The sequence below is a fragment of the Wolffia australiana genome, chromosome 2 (assembly GCF_029677425.1).
Source record: "Wolffia australiana isolate 7733 chromosome 2, ASM2967742v1".
In the NCBI taxonomy this organism is placed as follows: domain Eukaryota; kingdom Viridiplantae; phylum Streptophyta; class Magnoliopsida; order Alismatales; family Araceae; genus Wolffia; species Wolffia australiana.
Window position 1 is genome coordinate 3,461,505 of NC_135836.1, and position 9,832 is coordinate 3,471,336.

Consider the following 9,832-nt stretch of genomic DNA (forward strand, 5'->3'; position numbering starts at 1 on the left):
GTCGGCTGTTCAGTTGGCAGCTGCTATCACGGCTTATGTCCGTATTCATATGTATCCACACATTGCTAGATCAGACTGTTATTATACTGATACTGACTCCATAGTACTACATGTTGGAAATAGAAGATGAGGGAACTATTCTTAAACACAAGGGGCCTGCTAAAGATTTAATCACTGCGGATTGGTTTAAAAAGCAATATGAAGATCCATCTATAGCAAAGCAGATGTCCACTGAAGCCCATTTCCGAATAGATTAGAAAAAACTACAGATTGGAAAGAAGAATATAAACATAAGACTAGGACTACAAAGGAGTTCGAAAAGAGAGAATGTCTATGATGCAAATGAGGACTGGGTAGGCACACGCCCTATAAATGTCGTTGACCTAAGAACTCAAGATGCTAATACTATTCTTAAATATGAGCTTTTTAGTAAGAAGAAGCCCTGATAAATCTACCATTTAACTTAATCCGACAAATGCTAAAAATAGACTGTAATGAACAACCCCGCTCAAACTGAATCCGAAAGATCGACAAGGTGGACTAGCCCCTTTCATCACTCCGACTTACTTATCTTTGGTGGATTTATAGGTGTATTTGATTTTTTATAGGTGTATGTGTTATGTGTTATGTATACTATTATATGTGTCTTTTTCAATACTGTATTATTATAATAGGTGTGTTTGAGTTATAGGTGTGAGGTGTGAGTGTAAGGTGTATGGTGTATGGTGAAGGTAACGCTCCTCGACGTTCCAAAGATATGTTTACATTACTTCGTAACCCGCTCACTCGCCCCTTCGGAGAATTTCACTTCAAGATAAGTTATCTTGAAGATAACCTTCGCTCCTGAGCGCCTTCGGGTAACGTTACCTTCTTGGTCGAAGCACCACTACACCAACCTGGTGGTAATAAAGAAAGTGTATCATTCGCAGCCGCAAGTGCCTGCCTGCCTCTTCGCTTCCACACACGCCTTGCATTCTATTCTAAACGGTTGCCCTTCCATCTCCCCCCCTCTTTAAGGAGGGCGAACTCTGCTCCCGCTCAGATAGAACAGGAGCTACTTTAGGCACCGAAGCGGGGAATCTTCAGATTCAGACTGGAGCGCAGGTTTTTTTATCTTCAAGATAAAAAAAAAGTGGAGGGGGGCTTTGATTATACAAGACAGACCTTGACTGCCGCAAAATAAAGTGTTATACGCCAAGCCCTATAGAGAGCACCTTGGTCGTCTATAGGAAGGAAGAGAGGTTCTGAAAGAAGGTCTTCACCGGCCCATTGTTATTTAGCGTGGGGCGCCTGCATTACAAGAGCAGGTAACGAAGTGGGACCAACACTTATTTTTATCGCCAGCCACTTCATTCAATCAATCATATGTTCTGTTCGCATTCATTACTTTTTTATTTCGGGATGCTTCTTTTAACCGGTTGCTTGGTGCCAAACAACCCATTGGCAAAGAATAATAAGCAAAAAGCAACTAAGCTTTAGATTTGCTTTAGCTACCGCTTTTTTTTTCAACACAGAGCCGGGAGGCCAGGCCGTAAGTCTCTTGCACGCAAGGAGATACTGCTTTGGATGTCATGATTTTGGTGCGCCATGATCCTTCTCTTTGGAACAATCGAGGGCACTGACTTACTTCATCATCGCTCAGTGAGCTCTTAACGCCACGGGTGTATGATATGTGAAAAACACTTCGGTTAAGAGGCGGTAGTGAAAAGATGTTAAGAGACGAATACATATGATCCAAAACAGTCTATTGCCATGAAAAAGTAAAAAGGAACATGTATTGTATCATCTCAAGATGTAATCACTTTGTTCCTTTGAATATGATAAAACAAAAGAAATAACAATATGTACCCTCCTAAAAATTGGGACATTATCACATGGAAAAGGAATCATTAACTAGGTTTGGTAGTTTTCAACTTTATTAGTATGTTGATCAACCACATGAATGAAGTTATCGATAACAGTTGACAATATTATTCCCTAATCTGGACTTAGTCACTATATTTTCTGAAAGTCTCTCATTCTTAAAATGTACCATATTATTCAAGCCATCAAGGTAATCATACAATCAATGAGGGGGAAAATAAATACTTAAAAATAGAGATGCTATCACTATAGGAAAACAAAGACACATATTTTGCGCCTCTTATATATAAGTGTCCTTATCTAGTTGATAAACCTCAATCATCAGGCGTGTACCTGAACCCAAAATATATTTTGGGCTTAATGATTTTATATTCTAGAATATTTATACTCAAATAACACTTTACCCTAAATATTTCTAGTAAGATGTGTTTTGCATTAATTACTTAAATATCTGCCAACAATAAAATGTATCCCCATGTTTTATTCTCTAAAAAATGAAAACATTTCACCTTGTATAGAGTATTCCATAGATATGAGAGTTTAGGTCCCAAATAACGTCCAATTTAATTGAAGTTGTGACCCAACATGTAGTACATACTGATCTAATGTTTTTAAAATTTCAAGTTCAAAGTGGAATGTTTGACTTGTTTAGCATTCTGCTGAATGAAATTTATCATCATATCATGAAGGTATTAGGAACTAACTCACTTAATTGCATTCAAATTTTATTTTTTTCTACATTGTAAGGCATCTTAATAAGCAAAAATGCGTTGAAAAATAGTCAACTAGTCCATTCAGGACAAGTGGTTATATAGCCTAACTTGAATATTCAAGAAGACTATTGAATTAGAAGTAAATATTTGTTTAAAAATTCTATGACTAAATCACTCATCCAGCCTGAATGTCGTATTCACAATGTGAACCAATTATTTTGACTTTTTGTTACATACATGTTGCTTCAAAATATTAATTCCACGAGAATTCCGCCACATTATCCAATAAATACATTTGAAAACTCGAGAAAGTATCATTGACAGATATTTTAATTTTATGTAAACCAAAAAGCTATTCAAACAAGGTTGATTCATGGCTCATATCATTTTTTTGCATGTTCTCTACGTCATTAAATTTTGTGCATAATTTAAAAAATCTTCAACAGGTAATATCCTTACTTATATTATTGGCCCAAAATGATAAGATAATAGTTTGTTATGAATCATAAAATTCATTTTCAATTATAATGAATTTCAAGTTATTCCGTGAATATTTCGGAACGAAGAAAAGAACTAATTTATGAATTTTGGGATGACAAGGAGAAAATTTTACCTAAAACTATTATACTGATGATGAATCTATGAATTTTTTATTGGGAAATTTGGCATTTGATGACACCCCTATTTGGATTTTTCTAACCATTAGCGCGGAAAATAAATGAAATAATTAATATTAAGCTATATAAAAGATGATATTATAATAGATTCATAATCACCATAAATTTGTGTTAATCTACAAAATAAAATACTTGAGTCATCTTCATTTAATTTTTAATATTTATAAAATTAATAAATTTGATAGAATGTCCATCAACATGTCCTTAATTCTGATTTCTTGAAAGGTTAACCAATCAGTGTTTTTGAAAACAAGGAATAAATTTATCCCAAACGATGAATAAATACTTATAATGAAATATTATTTTAATTTAATAATTAATGCACTGTAAATATGACTAATTATTTTTAAAATTTTCATGCTTTAGAGTTTATTCAATGATATATTATTTTTAATTTAGAGGTGAAAAAAGAACATCAAGATATGATTAAAAACAAAATAATTTACAGTGCATTAATAATTAGATAATAAGATAATATAGAAGGACTTGATGAGATTCTTAGAACCATTGATGATTTTTGTCCTTTTTCACCTATCATGTGGTTCCATGAAAGAAGTGATGATCTCTAAGTTTTAGCAAATGAGAGTGGGACAAACGGAGTACATAAAATAGTATGAATTAAGGGGGAAATGTGTTTGACTACTGAATAATTTTTTTTTGTAAGAGTCGGAGATATATACCCAATAAGCCATCTCTCATGGGAGAAAGAGAGAGAGAGAGAGAGAGAGAGAGAGAGAATAAAATTGGAATATGTAATACCATCTTTACATTCACAGTTCAAATCTGCAAGGAAAATAAATGATCACCTAATGGATTGTGTTAGGGAACCACAATGGAAGTTATTTATTCCCTTTTGGAAATAAATTATCTACTTCAAAATATTACAAGGAACACCTCATTTCATTATTCAACAACAATATCAAGGAGAAACTTTTAAAAGTTTTGTATTCTATTGACTCCCATGAAGGTTAAGAATTGAATCCAAAATTTGTAATTCATGATAAATATATAAAATTAGTTTTTTATTATATTTGTTTGTGGACATATTATAGAAATTTTCTAAATGAAATATGCATTTACAACATCCAGTTATAAGGGTTATGATCTTCACCATAGGCAGACATCAACTGGATGCATCATAATTTGTGACATAGTCGCATTGCATCCAAGATGGGTCTCATGAGCAGAGAAGGTAATGGTCTGCCCAAAGTTTGGTATGATTGGACCATATGTCCAATCCAGTTTCAGTTTGCACATCAAATTGGGTCAAAGACTAAATAAACTATTAATAAAAATGTTCTATAAAGTAAGAATATATATATATATATATATATATCTTCACCCCTCTGTAACTCTGTTGATTTCTCACTCTTCTCTCTCATTATCTCCTTGATATTCTTCTTCATCCCTTTGTCTGTCTCTCTATCACTCTCTATTTCTCAATCTCTCATCCTGATTCTTTTCTCAACCGTTCCCCCACTATATCTCGCAATCTCTCTTATGTAGCCCAGAAGCCCATACTCTAAGGCCCATTAGCAACTTGTGGCATAAGAAGGAGATCATTCTAGAAGCTGACATGATCTGTTGAAAAGTACCTATCCCATAACAGATTTTTCTCTAACAAGATCCTTTGACAGATTCTTCTCTAACAGAATCCTCCAACAGATTTTCTCTGACACGATCCACTAACAGATTCTTCTCTGACATAGATTTTATTCTGCCACAATCTTTAGAATATCTCTGCTCCAACTTGTCATAGTTGCATACCTTCTATTTTTTCCTATAATGATCTTTTTGAGCCACAAAAATATCTTCTGACAGATTCTACAGGCCTGAGAATCTGCATAATATCTCTTCTCAGACTTGTCAGGCTACTGATACTCTATTTTAGCTAGTTGGAGTTGTTTTTCTTAATGTTTTGAGTTGTTTTTTCATAAGTATTGTCATTATGGATGACCCCACACTTGTTGTGGCCTATATAAGGCCTCAATGTACTTTGACGGATAGTTATTGAAGCCTATTATTTTGTTTAAACTCATATTTGTCCCCTTTGAGTGCTCTCTTTGTTAGAGAGTGCTTCAGTGCTTGTGGATTCAAGTACAACCCCCTTGTGAACTCAAGGGTTGGAGAAGATAGTTGTGCGGATAGAGCAAGGCTTTTGGATTCAAGTCATGTTCCTACCATGTTTGTGTACTAAGGCTGTGTCACTCTTACTCTTTCTTGATCTCTTATTATTTAGCTCTTACTGTCTGAATACTCTCTTGATACAATCTTATAATAATGTTATCTTTATATTGTAATTATTTTATTAAAATATTTATGATACACCCTTATTAGATTAGTACATCTTTTATTATAAAATAATATTATAGTCCTATTATATTCTCTTTATTCTCTTATTCCCCTCTCAGTATATAAATTGTTTATTCACTCATTTTTATTTAATCACCCTATTCCTAGACTTGTATTCTCTATTTTTACTATTCTCATTTTACTTCCATATTATAATCATGTATTCCCATCTTACTGTGGCATCATGCTAACTACTGAATTATTTTCTAACTTAATTCATATTCTTCTATTTTTTTTGATATCTTCATGACATCTTATCACTACCTTCTTATTCTCAACCAATCCTAGTAAATTCTGATTATATTCTTATTATTTAAGTAGACTTTTATGATGTCATGAATATATTTATATTATATTCTAATACTTAAATGACATCCATTCGTTGGATTGAACCTATCTGATAACTATCCTCCAAAATAAGAAGAGATGGAATCTCGTACGTAGGCCAGTCTAATCTGCATGATAGAATTGTGGTCTTTGCTGTGATGTAAAAATATTAAACATAATACACTTGAAAAGTAATATAAGTGCTCAAAGTAATAAATAAATAAAATTAACATTGGTGCTTCACTTTGAGACTTATTTTCGGAGAAAATATTTTAAATAAGGAAAAAATGTGATGCCCTTAAAAAGCCATTTCATAATTTAGTTCTTATAACATACTATCTTCTCTGAGTTTATGAATCAATATTTGGAAATAACATGAGGAACACTAAGTTCATTGTCTGCCACACAGAGAGAGAGGGAGAGGGAGAGAGAAAGAATACAGATATATAATTTGAAAAAATTAGATAGATAAATAGAGAGAGACGAGGGAGAGATCGTTGAGAAAAGGAGGGGGGGAGTGATAAGGGAAGATGGAGTAAAGAAGAGTGAGAGAGAGGAGAGAGGGGGAGAGAGAGTAGTGATGTTATAGAAAGCAAAGGGGGGTAGGAAGAGAAAGAGATATTGATCAAGGAAAATAATGAGAGATATAGAGGAGAGAGGAAGGGAGAGGGAGAGAGACAAAGTGAGAAAGGGACAGAGAGCAAGAGAGAGAGGAAGGGGGACAGTGAGTGAGAGAGGAGAAAGGGAGGGAGATGAGACAGAGAGAGAGGAAAGATGGTGGCCAGACGGGGAGAGAATGATAGAGAGAGAGAGAGAGCAGGAGGGAGGGCATTTATATATCTGTGAAAACAGATTGAGCTTAGTGCAGATTAATTCAAATATGACCCAAGGGAGGGCATTTATGAGGCCACCTGTTTCCGGACAAAGTGGAAGTCAATTTCAACATGCTTCGTGCTGTCATGGAACGCAGGGTCGGCTTACAAGTAAAGTTATTTCAAGGTTGTCTCAGCGAAGAGTTGGCGGCATGTTGAAGGGGACGTTGAGTTCATGGATCAGTGATTTCAGCAAGAGGAACTCTGACGTCGCATTAGCCAGTGATTCTTATTTCAGTTCTGTATTGTATTAAGCAACAGTTTGTTGTTTCATGGAGCCCCAAGAGATCAGGCTATTGCACAGAAATACAATGTAGCCCCATCAGTCAGTTGGCGAACCAGCCTAGTCAGTGTTTTGCATCAATTATGGGATAAAGTAGTTTAAATTTTTTGCCAAAATGAATATTCCTTACTAGGTAGTATAGAAGTAACTTCAAGGTCCTGACAGTAGTGCTCGTGATATGAGGTGCGAATGGTGGTTTGCAGTGATCTTGGTTTGTTTTATAATAGATGTAATGTGATATTCCTGAGAGAAAGTGCTACCTGTGGGATCAATTGTTAGTTGAATGCCAAAAAGTACTAGGCAGTGCCCAAGTCTTGGATAGCAAATGTCGAGTTGAGATAAGTGTTCAGCTTCCGGATACCTTGATGATCTGAGCTCATAACTAAAATGGGAGACTCATAAATAATAACTATGAATCGGTTTTGGAACCTTGGAAGCCATGCAAGGAGATGAGATGAAAGGATATAAGAGACAATACACGATTAGGATAATAAGGATGTTCAACGACATTAAGTTGTTCCATAAATATTAGTAGATTGGGGTGAAAATGCACGATGGCGCTGAGGATGTCTCATTAGCGAACAACCCAATTTTGAAAGCGGGCAACGGAAGGCATTGAACTGTGGTATGTTTATTGACAGGGCTGAATATCTCAAAGTAATCTAAACTTCCTTCTTTATTAAAACATTTGGCCATGAGTTGAGCTTCGTGGAGATCAAGTGGGCCTTCGGCTTGATACTTTAATCGATAAATCCATTTACAACCTATGACATTCATGATTCAGGTTCAGGGGACTAATGACCAGGTTTTAGTTCGGAGCAAGGCATCAATCTGTTTGCATGACTCTCAGCCAATGGCGATTTTGGGAGGCAGTTTTGTAGCAGCTAGTTTTGGCTTCAGAGGGATAGATAGATGTAAGACAAAGGGGTGTTTGGCAAATAAAAACTAGAGGAAAAAACAGGTCTGTAACTGAGATCTGTTGAAGAACGGTATACCGACCAAAATGAAAAGTAGCGCCGTTGCTATGAGCTATAGCTTTCAGCTTAGTTATTAAGTGCTAAATCTTAACATGGTATCAGAGCCAGGTTGCAAGTTCAAATCCCTGTTGCAACAGTGCTTCTGCCGTTGCGGGATTTGTTGTGCAGGAGTGTTGAAAAACAACAAAGTAATGAAGATCCAGACAATACTTATGTGCTTAAAATTAGTAACATCTTCCTGACCAGGGGCAAAATAGGTATAATGGGTAATTGAAGAGGCAAAGAGCAGAGATCAGAATTGCTAGAAAAAATTATAATCATCTTACATTACAAAGTAGATGCGTATCCCAGTTTTCAAAGCCACTTTACAAAGTAGTGTTTAAAAGAAACAGAAAGGAAAGGTTGTCCTTACCGCTGCAACCGCCGTTGGTGTAGAAACCATTCTCTTGTCAATTTCGGCGTGAAACCTTAGTTTCATCAGAGAAGAGCGAGAGAGAGAGATTACGTTGAGGGTGAAGAGAGGATGAAAGAGAGGGAGAGAGATTAAGTTGTGGAAGGGAGGAAAGAGAGAGAGAGAGAGAGAGAGAGAGAGAGAAACGAGAAAAAGTGACAGAGAGCAAGAGGAGAGAGAGATTTAAGTGAGGGGGAAGAGACAGAGAGCAATGGACAGAGAGAGATTAAGGTGAGGAAGGGGGGGGGAGAGAGAGAGAGTAAGGTGAGGAAAGGGGAGAGAGAGAGAGAGAGATGAAGGTGAGGAAAGGAGAGAGAGAGAGAGAGAGGGAGAGAGAGATTAAGGTGAGGAAAGGGGAGAGAGGAGAGAGAGATTAAGGTGAGGAAAGGAGAGAGAGAGAGAGAGAGAGAGAGAGAGAGAGAGAGATTAAGGTGAGGAAAGGGGGAGAGGGGAGAGAGAGAGAGAGAGAAATTAAGGTGAGGAAAGGAGAGAGAGAGAGAGAGAGGAGAGAGATATTAAGGTGAGGGAAGGGGAGAGAGGGAGAGAGGGAGAGAGAGATTAAGGTGAGGAAAGGAGAGAGAGAGAGAGAGAGAGAGAGAGGAGAGAGAGAAAGGGGAGGGGAGGAGAGAGAGAGAGAGAGAGAGAGAGAGAGAGAGAGAGAGAAATTAAGGAGAGGAAAGCAGAGAGAGAGAGAGAGGAGAGAGAGAATAAGAGGGGGAAAGGAGAGAGAAAGAGAGAGAGAGAGAGAGAGAGAGAGAGAGAGAGAGAGAGATTAAGGTAAGGAAAGGAGAGGGAGAGATTAAGGTGAGGAAAGGAGAGAGAGAGAGAGAGAGGAGAGAGAGATTAAGGTGAGGAAAGGAGAGAGAGAGAGAGAGAGAGAGAGAGAGGAGAGAGAGATTAAGGTGAGGAAAGGAGAGAGAGAGAGAGAGAGAGAGAGAGGAGAGAGATTAAGGTGAGGAAAGGAGAGAGACAGAGAGAGAGAGAGATTAAGGTGAGGAAAGGAGAGAGAGAGAGAGAGAGAGAGAGAGAGATTAAGGTGAGGAGAGAGAGAGAGAGAGAGGAGAGAGAGAGAGAAAAGAGAGGGAGGGAGAGAGAGAGAGAGAGAGAGAGGAGAGAGAGATTAAGGTGAGGAAAGGAGAGAGAGAGAGGAGAGAGAGAGAAAGGTGAGGAAAGGAGAGAGAGAGAGAGAGAGGAGAGAGAGATTAAGGTGAGGAAAGGAGAGAGAGAGAGAGAGGAGAGAGAGATTAAGGTGAGGAAAGGAGAGAGAGAGAGAGAGAGAGAGAGAGAGAGAGGAGAGAGAGAGAGGGGGGAGGGAGA